Source organism: Drosophila elegans, unplaced genomic scaffold (assembly GCF_018152505.1).
Source record: "Drosophila elegans isolate 14027-0461.03 unplaced genomic scaffold, ASM1815250v1 contig_149, whole genome shotgun sequence".
In the NCBI taxonomy this organism is placed as follows: Eukaryota; Metazoa; Arthropoda; class Insecta; order Diptera; family Drosophilidae; genus Drosophila; species Drosophila elegans.
The window spans coordinates 17,970,153-17,997,766 of NW_024545513.1; the positions used below are offsets into that span (position 1 = coordinate 17,970,153).

The 27,614-nt window shown below is 35.5% G+C and overlaps 1 protein-coding gene across 2 annotated transcripts in view; it reads right to left on the bottom strand.

Moving 5' to 3' along the window:
- Positions 1-25,810, bottom strand: part of LOC108144163 (loricrin) — an 84,329-nt gene extending 58,519 nt beyond the window's left edge. For both annotated transcript variants that reach the window (XM_017268825.2, XM_017268841.2), the window contains exon 1: positions 25,703-25,810. The gene's annotated coding sequence lies outside the window, so the exon portion shown is untranslated. The remainder of the gene's footprint in view (positions 1-25,702) is intronic.
- Between the last annotated feature and the right edge of the window lie 1,804 nt (positions 25,811-27,614).

Sequence of the window (27,614 nt, forward strand, 5' to 3'; positions counted from 1 at the left end):
ACGTTTGACATTGAAATTTAATGCCAGGAAACCTATTCAAAAATCCACACAGTAGTTGGAAATCACTGAAAAAGTGTCTTAAATGGTGAAATTAAAAAATGCTGTTCTATTTTTCACACAATGTTTGTGTTACAAACGTTATTATGTGGTTTAAAAAGCAGGATTGTTTTAGATTTATTTACGTTTGTGATTTTATGTCCCTAGAATGTAGTGAATATATCCTCAGAGAGGGTATGCAAAAGCCCCCGGTCACAATCACGACTTCTGTCTGAGGACGAAATGTCGTCTTGGCGCTGTCATCTTGGGCGCTGCTGTCTTAGCGCTTAAGTGCGATGGCATTAAGCTATTAGCATAATTTTTGTGCATTATCATTACGGCCGAGGGGCCAACGGAGGACTTGTGCGAGTTTGTTGTGGGCTAAAAAGATTATGCCATTTATCATTGACATATTTGGTTCAGCTCCCCACCCCAAACCGAAGCTCAAGCTCACACACACAAAAACACACCGGAAAATATGGCAGAAGAAAGGAAAACGCATCCGGAAAAAGGGAAAAAATTTGCTTTTACTTACTTACGGCCGAGCCACAGACAAAGCTCAAAAAAGTTGTACGAAAAAAGTTTCGGCTTTTTTTTTTTTTTGCTATTTTACCGTCTTTCCTATTTTCATTTCTTTATTTTGTTGTGGTTGTTGTTTTCTATTTGGCCTGTCTTAATCCAGGGAAATGAAACGAACCGAAATGAAGATGAAAGAAGCTGCACTCACCTGCAATGACAGAAAAAGAGTGGAATTTTTTGTTAGTTTTTAATGCACTTTGGGGTAGCTATGAGTAAATATGTCCTAGAAAAGTATTTTCGTACACTTTGGGGCTAATTTAATCAGGGAATTCAAAAGACAACCGTTGCCCGAGAAATTTAGCTATTTTAATATGACAAATAGTTTTAAAGGAAAATTTTAAATACTGAAGTCTAGAAAATAAGGTATTTAGAGACATCCAAGGCACAAAAATTGCCCTAAGAAAAATGTCAGGACAACCGTTGCCCAAGAAATTTGACTATTTTAAAATGACAATTAGTTTTAAAGGATTATTTTACCACTTTATAATTTTCCATTTCCTTATCCTTAAACCCAAACAAATGCCTAGTATTTTCAGCGTTAATCCTCTTAATCTGTGCAGCACTCGCTTAATTAAAACTGTCAACTCCTGGGCATATTTTGCATCTTTGAAATGCATAGAATCAATCATCATCGATAATCCTTTGCCCCAGTTGAATGTCCTCAAAGTGTGTTGCACTTAATCAAATCAAAAGGCAACCCATTTCCATATTTTTTCTTGATTTCCTCGCACTTACGACATATTGTAAGTGTTTTAGTATAAGGAGTATAAGGTAAATTTATTCGCTTAACTATTTAAATGTTAAATAAATAATTTATCATACTATTTTTAGAACAAATTCAAAGGCAGTCGCCTTAAATACAATGTAAGTAGGTTATTATTCAAAGCTAAAATAGTAAAGTGAGTCAAGATGGCTTTTCAATCTGAAATATTATAAGATATTCCCTCACATATATTTTTTCTCTGTGCTAGGTTTAGGCAAGTCAATTTATTGACTTTTTCTACGCCCCCAAATTCATAGGCCAAAGTTAAGCTATAAAAATGTGTATAATAAAATTTCGTCACATGTCATAAGCGAATTTCCATAAACCAGTTGATTGATTCCCCCGCCTTTCGGAAAATTCATGTTGCTTTTCCGCGACTTTTCCTGGGTATCAACAGGCCGCGAGGATAATTTTTTTGCCGTCGTTGCTGAGTGAATAGAGTGCTTGGATTTGTTTTCCCCGCCACATTTTCACATATGGAGTATGGGAAATTTGCGGCAGGATAGTGGGGCGAGGGCAGGGTCGGTGGGCGTGGCGCCAAGGGAGACGGAGTTCAAGTCCGGACGCATTTTGGCCTGGCCCCAGGAAGGGACTCCACATTTTAATTGCCTCGATGGGTGCGCGCAGAGCTGCACGACTTCCAATTTTCAACTCGAAAACTCCAATTTCGTGTGCAATTTTCTTGGTTCTGCTGGATGAAAATTGAGAAGGTAGCTAGCTGGGCGCCATATAAAAGCACATAGAAAAGGCTAAACGACTTGCCAGATAACTCGCTAAGCCGCAAAACGTTCCGCAGTTCGTTTTAGTTTTTTTTTTCCCCCGCTTTTCCGTGTTTTCTTAATTTTTCTTTTTTTTTTGCCATGATTTTCCCCCCTGTTTTTCCCTACATTTTGCCCACTCACGCCTCAGCAGTTTGTCCCCCAACTAATCCGCCTCAAAATTTATTTGCTTAATTTCATTTGTTGGCTGCAACTTTTCGGGGGTCAGAGGGCAAGAACTGAACTGAAGCGGAGCTTTGCGGACGTGCGGTAATGTTTTGGCTTAAGCTCTTCTACCATTCGTCTCTTTCTCTGCAACTATCGCCCTCTCTATCGCACTGCAATTTCCCACAACTGGTCAGTGGCCAAAAAGCAACTTGGCTTTGGATCATAAATAATCAGTGCAAGTGTATAAATCAGGTCTGGATTTTCGAATGAAGCGAGGGATTTCTTATCTATGTTGAATTTGATCCAAAAGAATTCGAGCATTTTTAAGATCAACTAAATAGATTCTTTATTTTTATGCAGTAATTTTGTTAAAGAAGTATTAAAAAAATAAAAAAAAATAAGATTTAAAAACAAATATTAAATATACAATACCTTTTGCTATTAAATTCGCTTTCAAAATCATAGTAAAATACAAAAAAATTGCGATTCATTGCGCTGAGCCCCCTATAATCATTTTTCCCCAAAGAAGTTTTCCCGCTGGCAGAGACATGAGAACGCATCTTCATTATTTCATTTTCCGCGCATCGGCTGCAGCTTTTGGCTTCACAGAAAACCCTCGGAAAAGTCCTTGGGAAAATTCCAGCCTTCATTTCAATTAATTTTCGCGACATTGATGCTCCTTGGCATTCCGTAGAAGTTGCTACCCTCAGCGTAGATGTGTGCCATCCTTTCTCCCGTAATTTTTCCCACACCAGCCATCTGCATTTTGCTCCTGCAATTTTCCCAGCACCGACCGAATTTTCCACCATCCACCTTCCGCTGGCCCCTCTGAGATTCCCGCGAAAACTCCCTGACGCCCGCGTTTGTTGTCATCGCAAGCTTAAAACATTTTTGCCTGGCGCTTTTTTAATTAATTTAAAGTTATTTCTGCCTGTCGTCACACCCCCTTGTCGTACACGCCTTTATTAAATCCGTCTGCATTGCATTTTAATTGAAATCCGCTTGTTGCTCAATAAATTTACATAAATATCGTAATGCCAGCGAAAAGAGACAGACAGAGAGCGTCTGGTTTGTTCGGGAGAATGCCAAGGATTCGTTTTTGGATTCCGATTCCGGATTCCGGATTATGTTCCATGATTTCTGATTAGCCCGGGTTGCGGCGGAATAGCCAGGTTTTCGGGGCAAAGACAGATGCAATATCCGCAGACAGGAATCCCCAGCAACTCCGACGGCAGCAGCTGCCTCTGGCATAATTAATATTTCCTCTCGCCGGCGGTGGAAAGCGAAATGGAAAATGGGAGAATAATTCTGGGCTGGGAAAATAGCAATGCTGTCTGGTCCAAAAACAAAAAAAAAATTATCTTTCTCTCAAATATTTGAGCTGCAGCACAAATTCTAAAATTCTACACGGGAATAGAGCTGAATTCAAATTTATTTTTTCCAGCAGAGATTTTCTGCTATTTTATTCTCAACTCTTTCCATACATATATGTTTAAATTCTTGATTATTAAAAAACTATGTGTTATTTAAATGTTTAAATCAAGTCTTAATAAAAAACAAGAAAGAAAGCAAACTTCGGCAAGCCGAAGTTCATATACCCTTGCAGCTATTGCAAGAATTAAACATTTTTGAAAACATTAAAATTATGATTTACTTTCGTATATGTTTAAAAACATTGAAGCTATGATGATTTGCAGCCCAATTATTTGATAGTTATTTTATATATTTTTATTATTTCTAAGGGAGCTATATGATATAGACGTCCGATTTTGATAAAATTTAAACCATAATTCTGAAATATTTAACCATTGCTATATGTCGAAGAACTAAACAAAAAATTAAAAAACAGAAAAGTTATAATTTTTTTTCATTTATTTTTCCGATTGTTCCTATGGGAGCTATATGATATAGTCGTCCGACTTTGATGAAATTTAAACCGTAAATCGGAAATATGTAACCATTACTAAATGTCGAAGAACTAAACAAAAAATTAAAAAACAGCAAAGTTATAATTTTTTTTCATTTATTTTTCCGATTGTTCCTATGGGAGCTATATGCTATAGTCGTCCGATCCGGCTCGTTCCGACTTATATACTACCTGCAATAGAAAGACAACTTTTGGGAAAGTTTCATGCAGATAGCTTTAAAACTGAGAGACTAGTTTGCATATAAACGGACGGACAGACGGACAGACGGACAGACGGACATGGCTAGATCGACTCGCCTAGTGATGCTGATCAAGAATATATATACTTTATAGGGTCGGAGATGTCTCCTTCACTGCGTTGCAAACTTCTGACTGAAATTATAATACCCTCTGCAAGGGTATAAAAATTGCAATAAATATTTTACTTTAATTAGATGCTATAAAAATAGGTGTATATAAGTATACAATAGGAATACTCCAAAAATATGTACAAAAACGGGATTGTTTTATTCCAAAAAATGTAAATGTATTTTAAAATGTTATTAATAGAGCAATACCTAGCCAACGAGTAAAACACTTTGAAAATAAATGACATAAACCTGCCTCTATTAAGGTGATTTGAAGTAGTTGCTAATTTTGAAACGAAACTTTTTAACTTCCGAACACGAGGTTTTCATTTCGGATTTTGCTAAATCCGAACTCATTCAGTTTATACAAATTTCATTCATTTGTTTTTAACAGTTTTCTGTGCTCTTTTGCTAGCCTGTGTGTTGCTGTGTGTGTGTGCGTGTGTTTTGCTGTGTATTTGTTTGTCTGTTTGTTTGTCTGTTTGTTTGTTTGTTTGTTTGTTTGTTTGTTTAATGTCAACATGGCCTAGGCATATGAGCAGCAGCAAACTGTGCACTGCCAAGTGGCAAGTGCATCCCGGCATGTCCTCCTCTAAATTCAGGGCCCCCCTTCCGTAGCCCTTCCCTTCGTCCTTCTGCCTTTGCCTTCTGCCTTCATTAGCCTTTGGCAGTAAGTCAGAGGCGCTCTGTATTTACTAGTATATATGTGTGTGTGTGTGTGTGTGTGTGTGTGTGTGTGCTCAACAAAGAGCCTTTTGTGCGAGGCACAGCAATCCAGCCATCCAGCCATCCAGCCATCCAGCCATCTAGCCATATAGTCTTATAGCCATATAGCCATACAGAAATACAGAAAGCCAGCCACACGGACATGGCATTGACTTTTGTCTCGTCCTGCGATCCTGAATTGTTGCCTTTTGCTATTGATTGCCTTGTGGCAGCTGAAAATGCAGCCAAGGCAATCTCAAAGCCAAGAACACAAAATATGGCAATAGCACTACAGGATGCTAATTAAATTAAGTGATTTACAAGAAAAGTGCTTTATCAATCAAATCTTAACGAAATAATTAAATAATCATATTTAATATATTTTTCAATCTCAAAACTAATTTAATTGAAAGGGGAATCCTAAGTACTCTTTATTTTATTTTGTTTGTCAATGATTGTTTTAGATTCTTAGCAAGTTATTTTAAACGTAATTAAGTGCATATTTTTTTTAAGAAAATTTATAAGAGCTGCAAAATTTGATTTAATTGAAATTTTATAAATAAAATTGCACTATTAATTTTGGCATGCCAATAAATGCAATTTGTCAAGAAAACAAATTTATATTTACATTTAACAAATATTTAAGGTAAAGCTGGCCAGGGCATCCAGTTTCTTTTTAGCCAAATAAAAGTTCTACTCTATTTCCTGGCCTGCCATTTGTGTTTGTATAGGTTTAACTGAGGCTGACAGCACGCTTTTTGCATGTGTGTGGGGGTGTGCGGGTATGCGAGTGTGTGAGTGTGTGAGTGTGGGTGTCTGTGAGTATGCTTTGCATTAAAGTCATCACAAGGCAATCTAATTTGAAGAAAGCGCCGCAAAGTCTGCAACAGAAGGCAGCAGCACATGCAATGCCAACTAGCATGTCAACCAGCGAATTTCGGCGATGGAAAAGTCAGGGGATAACGCGGGGATACTAAGGCCCAAATGGCAGCCATACCACACACGTTTAAACATAATAATTCTCAATTTCGTCAGCGATATCAATGGCAGCGGCAGCAGCGCGACAGGAAAAGCAAGCACACATCAACATAAACTGACATTTTTTGTATGAAATTGAGCACACGAGCACCCAAAAGAAAACAAAAATAGACAAACTTGTACGTATAACTGTGATAAAAGTTATAGGAATTTGTTTTTATATTTAACATAACTGGAAAAGGTTATTAAAATAAAATAATAACATTCCAAATTACTAAAATAAAAGAATTAAAGACTTTCTCTATTTTTTTTTTAAATACTTTTTTAATGAACATATTCCACAAAATTGCTATTAATAACGTTGGTAATTATCTTATTTAAAATGTCCCTATTATTCCGGCCACAGCTGTGCATTCATACATAGAAAGCTGGAACCAAAGCAAAGGCAGCGACAGAAGGAGAAAAAAATAAACAAGCAAATGAAGAAAAAGTCGGCGGCAAGAAAAACTCAAACGACATGCGGAAATCATGTCAGATGAAGCAGCAGCAGTCGCTGCAGTCGGAAAAAAGTAAAATTACACCCAGACTCCAGCGAAATAAATGGTGGCCCACTCACACATATGCCAGTTCGCCATCCGCACACGCACACACACACACATGAAGAGCGGAAGCGGAAGGAGTTGTACATGTTAGATGGCAGGGTTGCAACTGCAGCTGCAGTTTAGAGTGCGCATAGCGAGCAGCCACTGTACAGTGGCTCCCTTTAAGCTATTTAAAGAATGTTTAAAATATTTTCTTTTTCTTATCGTCCTATCTTATTTTCTTAAACATAAAGTTAAATCAAACTGACAATAGAACATATGTTTTTTCCGATAAATGAAACTGACATCAATACTTAACATAAAAATTGTACAGTTTGTAATCTTTTTGTTTGCCCACCAATGAATGTCCATTTTGTGCTTGACCTAATTGCTGAGATAAGTACCCCACAAATGTATCAGGTTTTGCAAGCCACATTTTGTTTTATATATTTTTTTCCACAATTTCTCCCAGCTTTCATAAACATTTAATATGGCAGCTAGAACAAACCGCAAACACCACAGGGATTATCGGGTAGATATACATCCATTGCACACATATTCGTTGTCATTTAAGTGCGCAGTTGAGCTGCAATTGATCCCACTGTGCGGCATTGTCATTACTATTTGCGCTCGTTTAGGGCTTCTGATGCTTCAGATGCTGCTCCGACTATAAGTGCATGGTAATGTTTTAAAAACGCGACACAGACGCCTGACGATAACAGCCAACAAAGAGGAAAATTGGTGGAAATCGGAGAGTGGCAGAGGGGAAAGGGAGGGGGGGTTTGGAAAAACGGGGTGCTGCAGCCAACAAGCGATGCCATATCAATTTTCAATTTCCAGCGCGCCAGCAACTGTCAGGGTGTCAGAGACAGACCAGCGGACCGAGCAGACGACCACTCAGACCCTCACCTAAGGCCTACACTTGGCCAAGAACTCTTTACTTGAAATTGTGGAAAAATTCGGAGAGCAAATTTAAGCTGAAACTAGATATCAGACTTCATCTTATCTACCTATCAAAAAAAGATTATAACATTTTTAAAAACCTTTACATCAATCAATTTTTTTCAACAATATAGACTTATTTAAATCGGAGTTCGGTTTTGCATCAATTTTTTTCTATTTCTAAAAAGAGTAATTTATTTTGAATTGTATTTGTTACCAAAATAAAATTTATAAAACGATTTTTAAAGATATTCTTAATAACAAATTTTTTATGAATTTTACACTCAATAAGTAATTAAACTTTTCTAAAAATATATACTTTATATGTATTATAATATATATTTTATATATATATATATCATGCCTAACTTTATATTTATATGCACATTATAAATATATAATATGACTAATTTTAGTTGTTATTTTTCTATAAATATATTATGACTAGCTTAAGATCAAATCACCTAAAATTATAAATAGCAAAGAATATTTTGAATGCTGAGGTTTTATCAACAAATTTTTTGCACACTGTATTTTTGTACGCATTGCGAGCCAACTCAGACCAGACCAGAGACCATTAGAGAAATATCCAAATCAACAATGAAATGCCATTTTTTCCAAAGCAACCCAGGATGCATAGACAGCGAGCTAAACTAGAAATTGCCCATTGTGTTAATTGAGAAAAGCGTTGATAAAATAAAAAAACACAATACATGTCCAACATTTATTAAAAATATAAGAGAAAAAGTGAATTCGATGGTAAGCTTCAAGAACAAGCAGGGGTTTCTAAAGGTTTTTTTTTCTCAACTAGAATAACTTTTTGTCTCAAATACAATATTATCCATCAAACACAATTTTAAATTAAATGTTTTAGATTATTGTATGGTATTATTATGGGTATGACTAACTTTATATATGTACAATAATTTCATTTTCCTTACTGGAAAAGTTAAAGAAAGTCTAATTTAAAAATAAAATATGGTACATTGCAGAATTGTATTACACCATTTTATTCCCAGCAATATTATTGAAATACTTTCGAAACCAAATACACACTTGAAAGGATCTTACTATTCGTTCAAGAAGAGATGATTGCCTTAAATTCCATATTCCCACGGCCATAGTTATAGGGTATGGAAAAGTGTCTGGACAGTCGTTTATTGTCAACTCATTTGTTTTCGCTTGGCCCAATTTGGAGTTTGATTTATGTCGAAAATATTTTAATTTTATTGGCACACAGCAGCCCAGGTGAGAGCGGCCCCAAAATGCAGTTGTCGTTGTTGGTGTGAGGATAACCCAGATACTCTCTGTTACACACACACACACACACCCACACACACACACAGTTTCACCGTGTCCTGTGTTCTTCGTCCTTGCTGCATCTGTTTTGATAAACTGCATTGTTATGGATTCTCTTGCCCAATTTCAGGTGAATTTCTCGGCCTTGTGTGCCATTTTGGCCCAAATTCCACATTGCCAATAGTTTGTAATCACATGAATAACAGTTTTTGGTCAGACGTAAGTCCTTCTGATATTTTTTACTCATCTCAGTCGTTACTCTATTTTTGTGGACACAAATAAATACAAAATGCCATAAATTGCATTTGAAAACTATTTATTTGCCACACTTCCTTCTCATATCTGCCATTCATATCAAATTTACAGTCACAATGAAGACAGAAATGAATATTTTGGTCATTTAATTAATTTGGTTTCATTTTTCATTTAACAATTAAGCCTTTTAAAAATAAATTCTATCGTCTGAAAGGAGTGCGTCATAGTCAATTACATTAGCAAATATTTGCCAATAATATTATGAAAATTAAGATAAACGTATTAGTGCTGTTTTCGTATTAGGAATTTCAGATTATAAGCAGACCTATGACAATATTATTTTAGCGATTTTTAGTGCCTTTGGTGGGTGCCTTTCAACACAAATGTGTACATATATATAAACCTTATTCTTTCTGTTTTAGTAGTTGGTGCATTTATTTCATTCATTTATTTTTTTTTTATTTTTAAAATAATAAAAAAAGGAAAAAAATCAAAAAAAGCATTTAATCCATATCGAACATTTTCAAGCTCATCTTTTCCAATTAATTACGAAAGGCCTGTAAAATAGGTGATTTGTAGTCCCAAGATGAATTGCTCTCATGTGTTTTCGTCTATCTTCTCAATCAGATTAATTAATTGGATTTTGTCAACCCTCACCTCAATTAATCAAAATCAAATTAAAGCTATAAAAAAAGGACGGAAAAATGTGTTGACTTGAGGTATACCACCCATTTCCCGGCAGTAAGTCCTCGGAGACTCATTAGGCCAGATAGATATACGTTGACACACATTGATAACCGTACATATGTGTGTGTGTGTGTGTGTGTGTGTGTGTATTTGCCCCTAATTAACCCACTAATGCCATTTGCCGACTAACGTCGCTAATTAAGCTCAAAAATGAGTAAAAGAAAAAAGTGCATACAAAAAAAATGGAGAACAAAACGAGAAAAATTTTCCCTGCCTGCGGAAAAGGTCAAAGCATAAATCAGATGAAGGCGGACGGGGAGGGGCGTGGCCCCGCAGGATGCAATTGCCTGGCCTGGCCCACTTTTCCCACGTTTTTTTTTATTTTTTTTCAGCCAACACCGAAAGGGGTCACCATAAAGTTTTTCCATTTCTGGGATCCAGTTTCAAGCAATTTCATTTAGAAGTGGCTTTTTACAGGTGGAAAATGAAATGAAATCTGCCTTAACCGTGTCTCTATGGGTGGGCATCTGGATAGCAAGTTCAGGCGGAAGTTCATATGCGATATCGTTTACGGCCATCTGGCAGCCACTAAAGAATATATGTGTGTGCTCTATTTCAGTCATTTTTTGTCGGTCCTTTCACTGGTATGACATATAGAAAATGCATTGATTTCATAGCAAATCCACCAAGCAAAATATTATTAATATTATTTAGCTGATAATTCAACAAAATATTTTTATTAGGGGCCAGGAATTCATTGCTGCAATTTGCAAGTAAGTTGAGAAAACATTTTCATTTTTAAAACACTTATAATTATACAAAATCTTTGGTATTTTTAATAACTTTTTATATGAAATGGCATGTTTTGTTAAAAACGGACTTTCGGGTCCATTGATTAAGAGATGTTTTAAAATGTCTTTAGTTTAAACCGTTTTAGATGTCCATTGTTGGCCCTCGAAATTTCCGGTGATATTTGGCACCTTCAAAATAGTTTTCTCAGTGATCCTGTTATTGAGCTCAAAGCAAAACTACAAACTAAATCTGAGCGCATTTAAGTCCTTCTGTCTTTGGCTTTTCGAGGAGCTCCAAATAATTCTGCAAATCTCTGCGACTCCGTGCCGGTGACACAGTTCTCCCAAAGAGCACAGCTCCTTCTCAGGGGTCAGGGGTCAGCGGTGACGCTAGCGGTGACGGTGACGGTGACGGTGACGGTGACGCTAGCGGTGGCGATGGCAGCACAATGTATTTCAAGTGGAGCGAGTGCAAATAAAATTAAAAAAAAAAAAACAAGAGCATCAACAAAGCAAAATAGGAAGAAAAAAAAAAAGAGCCGAAAACAAAAAAAAAATATATATATATGGCGCCGACCTCATTTTGGAGAAAGGGTGGTGGTCGCTGCAACACTGACTTGTTTTGCCACTTTTGGGTGCCATTCCCCTCTCGGATTTTCCCCCTCGTGCCCCCCGCCGCTGCCACTGTTTGTCTGTCGACACTTGCCGACCTCTGCCGCTGCCGCTGTCGCTGCCTCTGCTGGCGTTTTGTCATTGTTTGCATTTGGCGCGCATTTTTTTTTGTTTTCGCTTGTGGTTTTCCTTTTGTTTTTGCAGCATCCAGCAAGAAGCAACAGCAAAGAGCATACAAAAAGGATAGTAGAAGAATAATAATAATCCAAAGAAAATGGGCACATGTGATACCCTTTAAATAACAAAATTATGAAGCTAAATAGTCAAGATTAAATGTTATTTCAATATTAACAAAAACTTACAGATTATTTTAGCCATATAATTTGTTAAGGACATTGTTTTACAATCTATTAATGAGATTTAATTATAAAATTATGGATCGAGGCTTAAATATAAATACATTTTTAACTAATAAAAATAAATAAGAATTCAAAATTTTTGATTAAGTGATTTTAGTACCAGCAAAATTAAAAATAATATACTATTGTTTAACCGTGTTTGAACTTTAAAAAACTACATGGATTTTGTTCATTTTTCCCTGTTTTCCACATATCCTTTAGCCTACGTCTAAAAGAATAAACATTTTACGTGGCTTACATTTTTCCACATATTTTTGTCGAGGGCTTTGTTGTTGTTTACTTGGTTGGCCTGAGCTCATTGAGTCGCCTGGCAGCCATTTTGTCATATTTGCTGGCACCTTTGTCAAGGACGCGCTCCTTTTGGCCATTTTTGCTCATTCCGCATTCTTCGTTGCCACATTCCATCAAGTGTGGCCAACCGAATTTCTGTGTTTTGCAACGTTTACGTAGTTTTTCTGTGGTAATTTGTAGGTGAGGGTGTGGGATTGGGGAGCAGAGATCTGCAGGAAGTTGTGCAAAATTTAAAACGGAAGTCAATTGCCAGACAGTCAGCGATGGCCGCCGGAAGTGGCAGCTGCATGCAGCATCAGCAGCAGCGCCATGTTGGTTTCCCTTCTTTATTGTTTTTATTTTCGCCATGATTTTTTTGGCATTTTTTTTTTTATTGAGTTATTGGCGCATTCATTTGCCATACGCCACATGCAAGATTTATGCCCGCCATGTGTCATGTGGCTAAAAACAAACCTACCCCATTTTCTTTCCCCATTTTCCCCTTTTTTCCCATTCCAGCTTCAATTTTCCACATTTCCCACATTTAGCATTTACCATTTTCCCACCATTTCACAACGCAAACATACACATACACACACACACACACACACACACACACACTCGGGCTGGCCAAATTGTTTAAAAGCCTCGACAACAACAAACAACGAAACGATTGCGAGACAAAAATATGTTCTCCACGCTGATCTCTCTCCTCTTCTGCAAAATGTTTGCATAATTTTCCCAGGCCGAAATTCGGTTTGGAGACATTCGGTACCGGAATTGGAATTCGACAAACATGCGGCCCCAAAAAATGCCTCCAATCCCACTAAAAGCCTTTGCTTTTGGTTTTGTGCGGACTTTAAAATATATGTTCGAGAAACATTGTTTTTAAAGCTTCCAAAAAGGTTACAAAATAAGAAACAGGAGAACAACAATTACGATAAGTGTCATATTTAATGTGTATTTTAGATTTAAGGTTGTGGTAGCCTATTCATTTCAGTGGCTTTGATAAAATTAAACAATAAAATAATCATAAATTGCAATAAAATTAGTCAAGGAAGCAGTCTATTAATATACTGCCTTAACCAAGCCTCTTTTTCTTTTACATAGTTCAACATTGTCAAATTGTCTGACAGATGGCCGTCAATATTTCAATGATTTATAAGCTAAAATAGACAAACAAAAAAATGTCGAAAGCTTAATGCGTATTAAATTGGCAACGGACAATTGTTGCTCGACTCTTTGTTTGCCATTGCAAAATCGGATAATAAACAAAAACCGAATCGTGTTTAGCAATTAAAACGAAATTAAAGTTAATTTTGATGTGCAATTAAATACGAACCGGTGAGGAATGGCAATAAACAGTCCATCCAATCCGATCTCATGCTATACAGACCATCCCCCTTCCCGCCCATCGCCACATGTCAAAGTTGAAATGCTGACGCAGCCGCGGCTTTTCCCCCCATCCGCTCCCCCGGGAAAACCGACCCCTGACCTCAACGAAGTCGTTTATTATTTGCCGCCTGCTGTTGCGTCATAAATAAATTTTGCAGTGCATTTAACGAATTGTGAACTCACCAAAGGGAAATGCCTCGATATTCATACTCTGTATATAAATTATAGTAGGGTGGATCTTCGCAGGCTAGCACTTAATGAATAAAATGTTTTTAAATAAATAAATTTCCTAAAAGAGTTTACATATGTTATATTTAATAGTGTTATTAAATGACATTTTAAAGAGGAGAAAAACACATCCTAGGAACCAATGAAGTCTAACTAACTATACAAAAACCCATATAATAATCTATATGTCCGATACATTCATACAACTAAGTGCATCAAAAAATAATGATTGCATTTCAAAACATTTAAAATTAATAAATCGTAAGTATAAATATTTGAAGTATTGGGATATTATTAAAAATTAAATAAACATTCTTTGTTGAATGTAAAACAAAATAAATTGCAACTTTTAAATATCTTAAGGACATTATCATATCCAACACTGCGTATGAGTGATATCATACTGCAGGCACCGCTCGCATTAAAAGTAATTGTTTTTTATTTCCACCTATATAAATTGGTCACCCTAATGTGCACATCAGTCTCTGTGTGTTTGCATGGCAATGTTTGTGTGCCGGTGAATATTTATCTCTTGATTTACTGTCCGAGTCTGAATGAAAGCCGGGAGTTTTGGGGCTCATCATTACGGCCATTGTAAGGGTCCTTTATGACACAGGATGTAGGCAAAAGGGCATGTTCGACCAACGAGTTCTATGAATTTAATATATAAAATGAACAAAGTTATTGAATTGCGGAAGAAATCGAGGAAGAACTATGATATGTCTAACCAACTCTCCCCTTAAATGCAATTTAAATACATTTTGCTTAATTTCAATTAATTTCAATCAGTTCCGATCAATTTAATTGCCTATTCCATTACCCAATTTACAGGATATTACTGCAGTTCAGCTTTTAGCGAAACGTGATTTTTATGGGCCGTCTTTACTGATGAGTTGAAAATGCAAAACTTAATGCGCTTGCAAAATTTATTCATAATTAAATATAAATTTATGCTCAATTGTGGTTTAACACGATGACGACCCACACACGTGTGCATTTTCATGTCCCGCCTGTGAAAATATATCATTTGTCAATTTTTCCCTGTGTGGATTTATGATAAATTCGTTCGAAGTTCACTCAATCATCGTCGTCGTCATTAGTTCACAACTGCATTTTTCCAGCACATTTATTTTTGCACTCAATGCATATATTATACAAATAAATCAAAAGAATTCGTTTATAATTATTTGATAAACAAAAAACCTGATTCGAAGCTGAAGTGTACACAGATTTAAACTAATACAAAATTTAAATTCATTTAAACACTTTTATTTGCACATGAAAAATATCTGTTAAAGAGAAACAAATTCCAGTTCTTTAAGTATATTTTTCTCAGTGCATATTGGTTTTTGCTAGCCTAACAAAAAAGTAACATAGTCTAATTATTTTTATGACAAATTATCTTAAAATATGCAAAAACAAAATTAAAACTTAATGGCTCTGACAACAATTAGTTTAAATTATGAATAATATTGTCAAACCATTGAACCGTGTAAATATACCCACTCACATATAAAATACACAAAAAATTGACATTTTTAGAAATCTTTCCACTCAATCGATACAATATTGTGCTTGGCATATTAAATACATCAAATTCTGTGTATATTCATAATAAATGATTCGCGATTTCCACAGAGCTGATAAACCGCAGGGCGGAAAATGGAAAATGAGCGGGGCGGGGGATGGAAAATCCCAAACAACAATAAAGTTTAATAACCCAAAGGAATCCGGCGAGGAGACGCGTATAATCAGCATCATCAGCGACATCAATTTGTTTGCCCCGCCCACTTTTCCTATATATGTAGGCGCTAAGCTGTTAAAGTGTAAATGACGTGTAAATGGGCGACCCAAAAAAAAAAAAAATGAAGAAAACATAAACGGAAAGGGAAAGTATTTTTTGCCTCCACTTTTCGCTCACCCTCAAAGAAGGGCAAACACGAAGTATATAAATATAATTCATATTTCAGTCACCGTTGATTGAACAAATTGTGGACGAAAAAAAACATTAATATATATTTATATATTCTGCTATTATTTCTTATAGATTTATTTAACAATGACGATGTAACGCAGACCCTGGGGCCACTTAAAAAACTTTACCATACAAAAGACATAAAAAGGTGTGAGATGCGAGCGAGAATGAATTTTCCCAAACCCTCAAAATATTTTTTGAGTTGGGTAAAGTTCGGCCCATAATTTTCATAAATCAAAATGGCCTTTTCAATTTCATTCCTTTGTGATGAGGCGGCACGGGCAGCTGCTTTACGATTCTTTATAATTAAATCATAAATTATATACGAAAAATTATATTAGCTTAATGGATGAAAACGTGGAAAAAATGAGAGAGTTGTAGGTGACAGAGTTTCTAACAAATATTTCTTCGTTCCCTTGATTTATTTTGGTAATTTCCCTTTTTGGAAATAGAATGCTTCTGCATTTGGGGAATTCAGATTTTTGTGTAATGCTGGATAAATTCATTTGATTTATTTTTAGATTATTCTAAAAACTATATAATATTGTATTAAATATGAAAGATCATATAATGCATGGTATTAAAGTGAAATTGTGTTATGGTATAAATCAAATACAGGCTAAAGGTTTCCAAAACCAAAAGCTGAATTTGTATTTAGGGTCACAAACGTAAAATAAATGAATATACCAAACTAATTTACAATGTCTTTGCCAATGCTTTTGTGCCACTTACACAGCTTACACAGTTTCTAATTAATGTGCAATTAAATTGTCGCTTTGCTTGGTACCAATTTCGGTTGAGGTGACAAATGCTGTGAGTTCCTTGGGGTGTGCTTTATTACGCATACGTCATGTGGGCCCAATCAACCTCTCACTCCAATCCCAATCCCACCCCCACTCGCACTCCCACTCGTGTTGACTCTCGTCTTGATTTGATTTGATTTATGCCCTGCTGAATGCAAAGCGAGCTGGCAAATGACTTAATATTTATGGAAAACATTACCGCAATATCCTACTTGCTAGACAGGCGCATATACTATATGCATATATGTTTTACCCCGACCGCTCTTCCTCTTGCAGCGTTTTATGTTCTTTTAATTTGCCTACCAACCAAGGATAGGGGGCACAACGCTATCGTTCTCGTGTTTCTCAGTGGGTTGGACAAGTGGGTGGTGCTTGGAAAAGAGCGCCTGTCTCAAGGGCGCCACAAAAACCGCGACACACGAAAAGTGGGTGGCAAATGGCTGCGGTTGAGCTAGAATTGCAATAGAAAATTTTCGTGCAAAAATCAAAAAGCTCCAAACGGCAGCGATTCGTGAGAAATTCGCATAAGTCCTCAGATTTCCAAGGGGAGGGGGATGTGTAATAAAATATTTATTACTCCACTTATAGAAATGCATATACACCACAGCTGTGCAAATCCCACAGAACATTGAACTGCATTGAACGGGGCTTTCAAGTTAATCAAAAATTCAAGCTCCAGATGTTGGTAAAATTATAGAAATGTATGAAAAACTTCAATGATTCTTAACTTTTGCATTATTTTGCATCTCAAGAAAGCAATATTTTAAGCAGCCTTAAAACATTGTTTTATTTTAGTTTTAAAAACGAAAAATATTTGGGTAACTCATGTTGGTGTGAGCTTCACCAAAAAACTTCTCAAAACCTTAGAATAATAAACAAAATGGAGTTTATATTTTTCCCAGCAATTTATGACTAATTAAGTGTGTTTTTCAGCAACAGAAATAAACAGACACACATATATTTAGTCCTATTGTCTTCTATATACGTATTTCCCCAGCCCATTTTCTTAAGAGCTTCATGAATAATCCAGATATTTTTTTGTGTGATTCCCCAACGGTTTTTTATTTTTAAATGGTGCAAAACATGTGCATGTATAGAAAAGTTGAAGAAGATGCAAAAATAAACACCTCATGTGTTACTTACAAATTCCAAATACTTGGGGAAATCATTAATGCAATGCAATGCCATTTTGTGAATACGCTTTTTGTTTTATTTCTATCACAATATCAATTTGAATCGTTTTTAACCGTAGTCATGAAGAAACTCCAACTAAATATTTGCAAAATTCTTATTCTCTTTTGAGCGACAAACAAACAAGAACAAAAGCAAACAAATCAACAAGCACACAATATCTGCTGTTATCTAAGCGCTTACACACAGACTTTATACTGGGGACAAACCCGATCCCGTCCCACTAAACCTTAACCCACAACACACCCCTTAACCCACAAGTAGCCCCGAGTCATTTCTAATGCGAAAACTATCGACAGTCCATGGCAGTGAGTCCGAGCGAACTGTAACTGTTACTGCCACTATTTACTGGCTGGTGTTTGCTATATCTGTAAACGAATCAAATTGAAAAAGGCAAATGCAAGTGGGGACACTGAGAAAAAGAAATACACAAACTATTACTACAATTGTAAGATAGCCACAAGCATTTAGCGGCATGCCTCTCTGAAATCGATAATCAATTCATGGATAACCATACTGCATGTATAAAGTATCCAACATCAAAACGGTTTAAAAAACAATTGTACGCCGGTAAAAGTATAACTTTCCAATTTTAAGATGTAAACTATTTTAATGTTGTGTGGGGTAAAACAATTGTAAGGCAACTAATAGAGAATAAAAAGTATAAAGAGATGAAGATATAGAAAATAAATTTTACTTTTCTAAGCTAGTAATCATGTAATCATGTAATTTTTCTTTCTGTCAGAGAACTGAAGGTCCTGCCATGTTGCCATTATTTTGTCCAGTGCAGGCAGCACTCACCCTTTGAGCATTGAGCACTGCTGCAATCCAATCCGGCTCAGAACTGGGCAGATGACATGACAAATTTCGCTGAGATGCAGTCAAAGCTGAAGCTGAAACCGAAATTCTAAATCGAAAACCAAAGTCAGAAATCAGAAAATAACCAGTAACCAGTGCTGACAATTCAATTGTCACATCCGCTTATGTAGTTGGCAACCGTGGCTAAGAGAGAGAGAGAGAGAACATTTCAAGGTTAACTTTGGCCAAAATCATTGCGAAATCATGGTAAAAGTCGCAAGGCAAAAAGCCAGACAACTTCAATTTCATTTCGTCTCGCTGCGATGATGTTTCAGAGCCCGATTCTGATTCCGATTCCGATTCTGATTCTGATACGGATACGGATTCTGAATCAGATTCAGTTACTTCTGACTGTTTCCTGCCTGTCTTCCACTTCCTGTCCTCGATTTTAATTTGGTCGCCCTTCAATTTCACAGATTCTCGACCAGCATCACCATCGACGGCACATTGTGCGGGGCGATTAAGATGGGGCCACTCAAAAATTGAAAACTTCTCTCTCATTTTTTTTTTTTTTTTTGCTTTATTTCGAACCACAAACCAAGTCGAGCGTCAAATCACTCAAACAACTTTTGTAGACCCCACGCCGCATTTGATTTATTTCTTTTTCGGCTGTGTGTCGTTTATTAAATATTTATACATAATCCCGTGGGGAAAATTGATAGCAAATAGCTTATGATAAATAAACATTGTCCTGTCAGTAAACGACTGGAAATAAAACTCTCGATAAAGTACATTCGGTATGTTTATTTGCCCCTTGGCTATTTAATTTCGAATCAATTTATATGCATTGGAGAAAATAAATAAATGCAGGAAAGTGGCCATCAAATTACTGTTTAATAGTTGTTTAATCCACAAAGGTTTGTATGCAGTTTTTAAAGTGGTTTAGAACGTAAATCCAAATGCACTATTAAATTATCTACTGTTTCAGCTCTAAAATAAAATACTTTAAAATTAAGTAAGCCACTAATAATAATATACCCAAAAATAAAAAAAAATAAAATGCTTTAAAAACAATGAAATGGTTTTGCGATTAAGTAAATACACAAATATTTATTAGCTGAATATTTTAAGCTTCCTAGTTCTATATTTACAGACATTCTAATAAAATTTACATAATTGCTTTTCGAATTCACGATTTGTTGAAGGCTTTTTATACAATAAAAAACTGACATTCTATTATATATTGTGAACAACATAAGATTTAAAAGACATTCTTTATAATATATATGAAAATATTTCTCAAATATTATACCTGTGAATCATGAAAGAGCTTTTCCCATTCATATTTCTAATGCGTATTTATTGGACACCTTAATTATATAGAATTGAGTCTCGGAAATATCATATTCTTTTTTGTTTTGCGTTTCAGCTTCTCGAAGCTTTTTATAATTATACATCGCCCTTCCTCTCTCGTGAGGAAAAACAGAAAAACAAATCCGACAAATGTTGGAGATAATAGTATTCAAATAGAAATCAACGAAATGACCTAAAAAAAACGCGGAGACTGTGCTGATGGAGATAACCTTAGGGGTCAGTTCTCTATCTCTGAATGAGTGCATACATATATGTATATATTCATACTTTATATATATAGTTAGCTCCGTCTTCGGGCTTTCGGCTTCTTAACCAATCTACACGTAATCCAATTTGCCCTCGTCGCCGACGAAGAAGCTCTCCAGCAATTGTTTTTGATTATTTAATTTGCCAGAATTTTGCTTTGATTTAGTTTCGTTTCGTTTCGTTTCGTTTCGTTTGAATCAAGGGAAAAGGGAAGCAGGAGATCCTTGTTTTCCTGCCATAGCTTTATCCCAGGGCCTTGAGGCGAGTTCAGCCGACCACAAGATGTGTCCTTAGCCCTTTGCTTTGTCTTTGCCTATGATTTACTCCTGCCGCAGTTCTGGGACCTTGAAAATATGGCAGCGCATTGTTACCAGTTAGCAAACGTTGTTTTTGGCCCAAAGACCGCAGAGCACCGAATGCCACAGCCACAGTGGGCAACAAAAGCAGGTCGCCGACTGGCGGAGGGGCTGCGGAAAATGCCAATGGGCAATTCAAGTATACCCGCACGAAAGTTAACGAAAAAATTTGGAAAAACCACGAAAATTCTGGGAATCCCAGCCCATAGGGGGTACAGGTTTCGATTTATAAGTAACATTTAAATATATATAAAGTATATAAAACAATAAAAAAAAGTATAATCTGTAGAAAAATCAGATTATATATTTCAGAAAACACGAGCTTTTATTTAAGTTTTGCCTTTCCCATCATATATGTACTTCCTGTTTACGATTACCTCAAGCTTACGCTATAAAGCTGGCTTTTGAAAATATAATAAACTAAGATTAATGACCTATGATTTGCAAAGGTAGCCAAAAGTAATGAAATCATTGCCTGAACATCATTGCAAGGTTATTTTTTGTATTTGTACATATGTACGTATACTGCGTTTATTTAGCTTTGTTTAAAAATGTTGTATCATTGTTTTTTTTTTTTTTTGTATTATTTTTAAAGTTTATGTAAAGCTTTATATGTTGAATGCCCTAAAGACTTTTGACTGTTTTCTTAAGTTCATAGATGTTTAAGAATAAATTTGCTGGGCGTTGAAGTTGAATTTAAAAGTGTTTATTGGCAAAAGCTTTGCAACACGATAGTTAAAAAAACAATAGAGGTTTTGCAATATTTGATTTTCTTGTTTTGAAAAAAAATGTTGTGAAAATTGGTAAGAGATTCGGACAATAAATTGGATACCTGATGGTCGACTCTCCAGAGTTTGGTGTTAGTTTTTCGGCCAGGATGTGCAACATGGCTGGCAACATTTCCACCTCAGATGGCTCAAACCCCTCCATCGTCCTCGGTTTCTTTCCACCCCTCATTCACCCCTCTTTCACCCCTTTTCACTCTTCTTTTACCCCCTTTTGGCCTTTGTCTCTGTGCATTTGGCTTGACAGTCGCAGCAACCAAAAGTGCGCTAGGAGCTTTTGTTTTTCGCCTTTCTCTCGATTTTAGTTTTGTTTTGTTTCATTTTTTTTTGTATTCGTTGCGCTTTGCCGATTTGTCTTGCCCCATTTTCCCCTATTTCCTTGGATATTTCTGCGGCTTGCGAAGCTTTGGGGAACATTTTGCTGGCTTTTATTATTAAAATACGTTTACAGCTCAGGAGGAAAACCACCGAATACCTTCAGACACAATTATCTTCTGTGCTGGCTGGGCATAACTTTCAATCGCAGCTAATTGTTTGAGTCAGCAAAAACTTTCTGCAAACCCCCACACACAAATTCACGTTTCTCGCACACAAATTAAATTTCTCCAAGCAAAAAAAAAAGTTGCAAATAATTTGCGTGTGGGCTGGGGGGATAATCGAATATAACTTAGCCTCATAGAAATTATTTGTTGCGAAAGTTTCGCATGCTATTCAAACTTTGCGACTTGTTTTGCATAATAGCGATATAATTTTCAAGCATTTTTCGACTCTAACAGCATTTAATTGATTTTGATCGATCGGTAGTCAAATTATTTTTTGGTCATAGTTTGCAAATGTTTTGGATCATACCCATGACTTTGATAGATGGGTTAATTGTTAAATTGGTTATATAGGCTGTATATGTCGGATAGAAAAAATTTGGTGCTCAAAGTTTTTCTTCATCATCTCAAATATTGATTCACTAGTTTGTTAAAAGAATCGGAAGAATTTGCTAAAGTTCATTGGAGTTTTTTTTTTAATCTCTGAACAATACAAAGCTCGGATCAGAAATAAAAACTTTTAACTAAAATTGTTGGCATACTTATTACTTATTTCTCTCTTACCAACATCTTTTCGAATTTTTTAATAATCCATAAAGACCAACAATTTGTTCATCCAATAAAACTTTTAACCTGAAAGAAAAACTGAAAACTGACCAACTCAAATACATGGAATGGGTTTCTCCACAAAAAAACAACAAAAGTGAAACAATGAAAAACCAACCTGCGTTTTTGCCTTTGAATTTACAATTGGCTTAATTAAATAATAAATAAACTATTGTTAAGTCTTAAAATTATACAACAAAAATTTTCCTTGCCCTGAATTGACTTTATTTTAAAGGATTTGTAAAATATTTTGCAGTTGAACTATGCAAATTAAAACAAACTTTAACCAAAACTTTTAATTTCACCGCATACATTTAAGAAATTAATGCAAATGTCGACTAGTTTCAAACAACAATGACACTAATAAAATCGTTATCCCCAACGAGTGTCAAAAATGTTCCCCTGCCGCATTTCAATCAGTTTCCCTTAAGTTTTCCTGATTGATTTGTCGGCAGCCACAAGACTTTGCGGACTTTTCCGACTTTCCCGCTGAAATGCAGCGAAACAAAAGTCGCAGTAAATTAATAAGCCTGCCGCACACGCGGGGGGCAGTCGGGCCCCCGGAACCCCCCTCTTATGACTAAATAGTAACACATACTGACCTGACCTACTCTCCGGTTATGGGTTGTAGTAGTAGTACGGGTACGGGTGCGAGTACGGGATCGAGTTTGAGAACGAGCACGGGAACGGGAACGTTGCACAGCGGTGGCAGTGGCGAAGAAAATAACATAAAGAATAAAACACAAGCAAAATATGTAGAAAAAAATATAGAAAATTTTGTTATAGAAAAAATTGTACTTTATGTGGTATAGGCTTATAAGTACGAGAGCTTGAGTGTACACTGAGAGAAATCCTGGCTGTTCGCTTATTGAAAGCAGATCATTTTATCTGGTTAAGTGACATGACGTTATTTCTAAGCAAAGGCTAGTGTTGCCTCTCTTAAATGCATCAATATGGTTGTTGATTTATATTATTTTAATTTTTAAAGAGCTTAAATAGTTTAACTCAATATTCTGAAAGTTATTTTAATAAATTTCTAGAGAAGTTATAGCTTAAAAAGGTTTACTTTTACATTGAATTTAAAATGTATACTCTTTAAAGACTTTTATTATTTTTAGATTGCGATTTTCCCAATCCAAACAGGGTACTCATCGTAAAACACACATAAGCAATGGCCGTAAGCTATAGATGTGTACCAAATAATAAGAGATTTGAAAATAAAACACTATATCGGGTTGCAATAAACTTCAACAACAATATATATGAATCGATAAAAGTCAAATAAATGTGATGAAATTAAGAATCTTGCTTTTGCGAATTACTTAATTTTATAATATCTGATCTGAAAGCAATATGGTTTTCTGCTGTGTAAAGTGGAGATTGGGAGCCTTTCGAGCCCTTGCTGTTTGAAGCCCCTTTGCAAACCCCTGACCCCCGGCGAGAGTCCTTCATGCTGGGGTCCCCGGAACACGCGATGTTACTGGAGGGGAACATATGTATATATGAAAGTTAGGGTATAAAACATATATATATATATATATATGTTCCGGGGGATGCAAAGGGGTGGTCTAACGACGGTGGGCATGGCTGACTTTATTCTGACGGACTGTTGCGTGTTTTGGAGCCAACAACTGCGACGTACTAGTTGCCATTGTTGTTGCTGTTGTTGTTTTTGTTGTTATTGCTGTTGTTGTGGCTTCTATATACTTTCTATTGTATTATTTCTTATATGCTTTGACAAAGCCCCAAGCCACTTAGACAAACTGCTTCAACTTTCTGCCCGGCTCTTGTTGCTGTTTATTATTGTTATTTAATGTTTATAGTTCGCCAAACAAGACGCGATATGTGGGTGGTTTCAGGGGGAATCCCCTTCACTTTCGGAGGCGTAAGAAAAGGCATTATTAGCCATGTATATTAGATGATGTTACACGGGTCGGCCTCAAAACAAAAAATAAAACAGAGAGCCTCAAAGGAAATTGCTCGACAAAGTGGAGCACTCAACACTGATCATTGTAATTATGTTCCCATTTAAAACTTGACTTTTATACTAAAGACTTAAAGAATTGGATTATTGTGTAAAGTAACATATTTTTCAAATGCCAAAAAAAGATAAATAGGCTCATATGCATTTATTAAGCTCTATGGTTTATTTCGGCATTGAAAATATAGTAGATCTTTTGGATATGTAGCAAGATAATTTGAAACTACGAAAGCTGGAAATACTTTTATTTATAATTTCGAAAAGTTTCAAAATGTGTTTGTTCGTATTCAATTCATTATGATCAGTTTTATTTTTTCTAAAGTGTTCAATATAAAAAAACTCAAAAAAGAAATTAGTTTTAAAATAAGTTAAAATACCCAACAATTTGTGAGTATTCTAGGCAAAATTATTGACTTATAATTTACTATATTTTAAATCCAATTGTTAGGAAAATTACTTAAACTTTGGATGACTAAAATTTGTAAGACATTATAAAAATGTAATATACGTCTAAAGTCTTCTAAAATGTTTTGAACACACATTTTTTTAAAGAACGGAATCCAGTCAGACATACATTTAATAATTCACGTTTTTGGCATTGGGTAAGGTTTTTAAAAAATAGTTTTCAACATTTGTTTGTATTTAAACTCTGAGCCAAGTAGAATAATTGCTTTATTTTTACCAACCACAACAAATGATTTCATTAAATGATATCGTATAGAAGTTCAATAGCATTCTCTTAACTTCTGAAATAAGGCTACTATAAATAAATGCAGAAGACTGAAACGTTTCCTGAATTTTCTTAAGCACTTGGCACATTATTTTGGAATTGGAATCAATCTATTAAATCAGCTGCAAAAACAACAATCGATTTGCTAATTAGCCAGAGAGAGAGAGAAAAATAAATAAGAAAAGGCGAAAAAGCGGAGATGACGAACACGATCACGATCACGATCAATGGCGGTCTCACACACTCGAAAAAAAAAATATATGCTAAGTAGGTTTAAATTGAGCACAACAACAATGACAACAGCAACGCCAGCGACTCAGATTATATTCACTTTGTTTTTAGCACTTTTTCGCTGGAAAGATGATTTAATGGCACAGAAACGTAAAAAAAAATACGAACAACACAATTAAAAAAAGTTTTAAGTTGTGAGAAAAAATCCCAAATCATTAGCACTTTAATTGTGTTTAAAGTTTATTAAGCATTTTTTTTTTTTGCTGTTCTATTGTTGTTTTTTATAGTGTTTTATTTTTGTCTTTGTTTTGTTCGAAACGCGTTTTGTGAAATCACCGGTTTACGTACGTTTAAAATTTGCGTCAAAATCGCTGAGAGTTGTGTTTGGCTGTGGGAGCTAAAGAGTAGAACCGTCGGGAGCCCAACTGACACCTTCAGTGCTTCGTTTTGCACTGAGGCGCCAACGTAGCGCCAATGTAGCGCCAAAAACCGGTTCGGCTACACGTTGGCCGCTTCGGGGGCAATCGGGAATCTTCGGCAATTGGCCGCATTGGCGCCGCTCTCGCACTCTCTCCCTCTTTCCCTCCTTCTCGGCCTCTCTCGATTTCAATGCCAAGCCAAAGCAGCTGTTTCCAGTGTGCATTTTGTTGTTTTGATTTTTTGTCGCGCTCGCACGTGCGCGTATGTGTGCTTGTTTTGTAAGCGGCAAGTGCAACGCTTTCGAATACCGTACACTTTGCAGAGTGCGGTAGTTTTGGCTAGGACACTAGAAAAGAAATTGCGAATTATAACCCTTAAGCTACTTAATACATAATATATATATATAAATAAACTTAAAACTTATTCAAGGTTTATTACTCATACGCACTGTTGCCTTTGAGAAAATGTTTAGTTTTCATCCAGGTGGTGAGGACTTAAAAAGGAAATGGAAGTACTTTTAAAATTAAAAATAAATCAAACAATAAATAATTTAAATACTTTATAATTTACTAAAAAAAAATTGGAAAACAACTACAAACAACAGCTAAATTATTTCTTATTGGTATTACTATGGGAAATCAAATAATGAGCACCCATCAGACCCCTGCATACCCTGGATTTTGTCACTGACAGCACTTACTCACGCCAAAAGAAGAAGGGCAACTGGCAAAGAAGAAGAAACAGCAGCAATTCCAGTTGAATGAAAGTTAGCAGCACAATGTTTTTAATTGGGAATCGTTTATGGGACAAAGATTTTTCTAATCAAAATGAGTTATTCGGTCATTAGAAAGGCTATAATATAAGGGTTCTCAGCCTCACACGAAGCCTCCCCCTCACTCGCACTCACCGCTGACTGCAATCTGTGCCATGTGCTTTCGTTTTAATACCCTATAAAAGGGTATTATTATTTTGGTGACACGTTTTTAAATTTATATTGTCTTCTATTTCTGCATTTATCTAAATTCGTTTTTTTTTTAATTATAATGATTGTTTTTAAGTGGAAAAAATTAAAGCAATTTCGTCAACTATGTTTTGTAATTCCCGAGCATTTTTTTTTGACAAAAAAATTTAAAAATTTAAAACATATAAAACATACTTGCCGAAAATCTCCGCTAGGTGGCTTTGTGCATATTCAAAAAAGAACCCTTTAAAAATATTAGTTTTTCCTGTAATTATTTAAGTGAATTCAGATTCCTTAGGGTATTTTACGATTCGCTCCACTCTTTCTCGCCGTTTTTGTTGCTTTTCATAATATTGCTATTATGATAACTATTGTTGTTGTTGTCATAAGCAACGCACAACGAATTTTTCAAGTTCAACATGTCGCCGCTTATTTCAATTTTAATCACACAACACAAAACATGAGCCACGGTTGTTGCTGCTGTTGTTGTGGCTTTTTGTGTTACATTTTAATGTTATGCGGCCTTTGTTTGTTTGTTTATGCACACAACACATTCAGAAGAGTGCCCCAGGGTGGACTTTAATTGTTCCTTAAATTAAAGGTCGTTCTCCATGAATATTATGGGAAATTATTTCAAGCTGAAATAATAATATGAAAAATAGACATTGACAAATCGTTTATTTAAAGTGACTTATTGTTGATTGAATTATATTTTTGTGAAATCAAATATGCATTTAGCAAATTCTTCTTAACGAAAATAGTTTTATATTATATTTATCATTATATCATTATCATTATCATTATATTCAAAATAATGTTCAACATAATTCTCAAATATCAATTTGTAAATAAATTACAATAAATAGTTTACGTTTTAA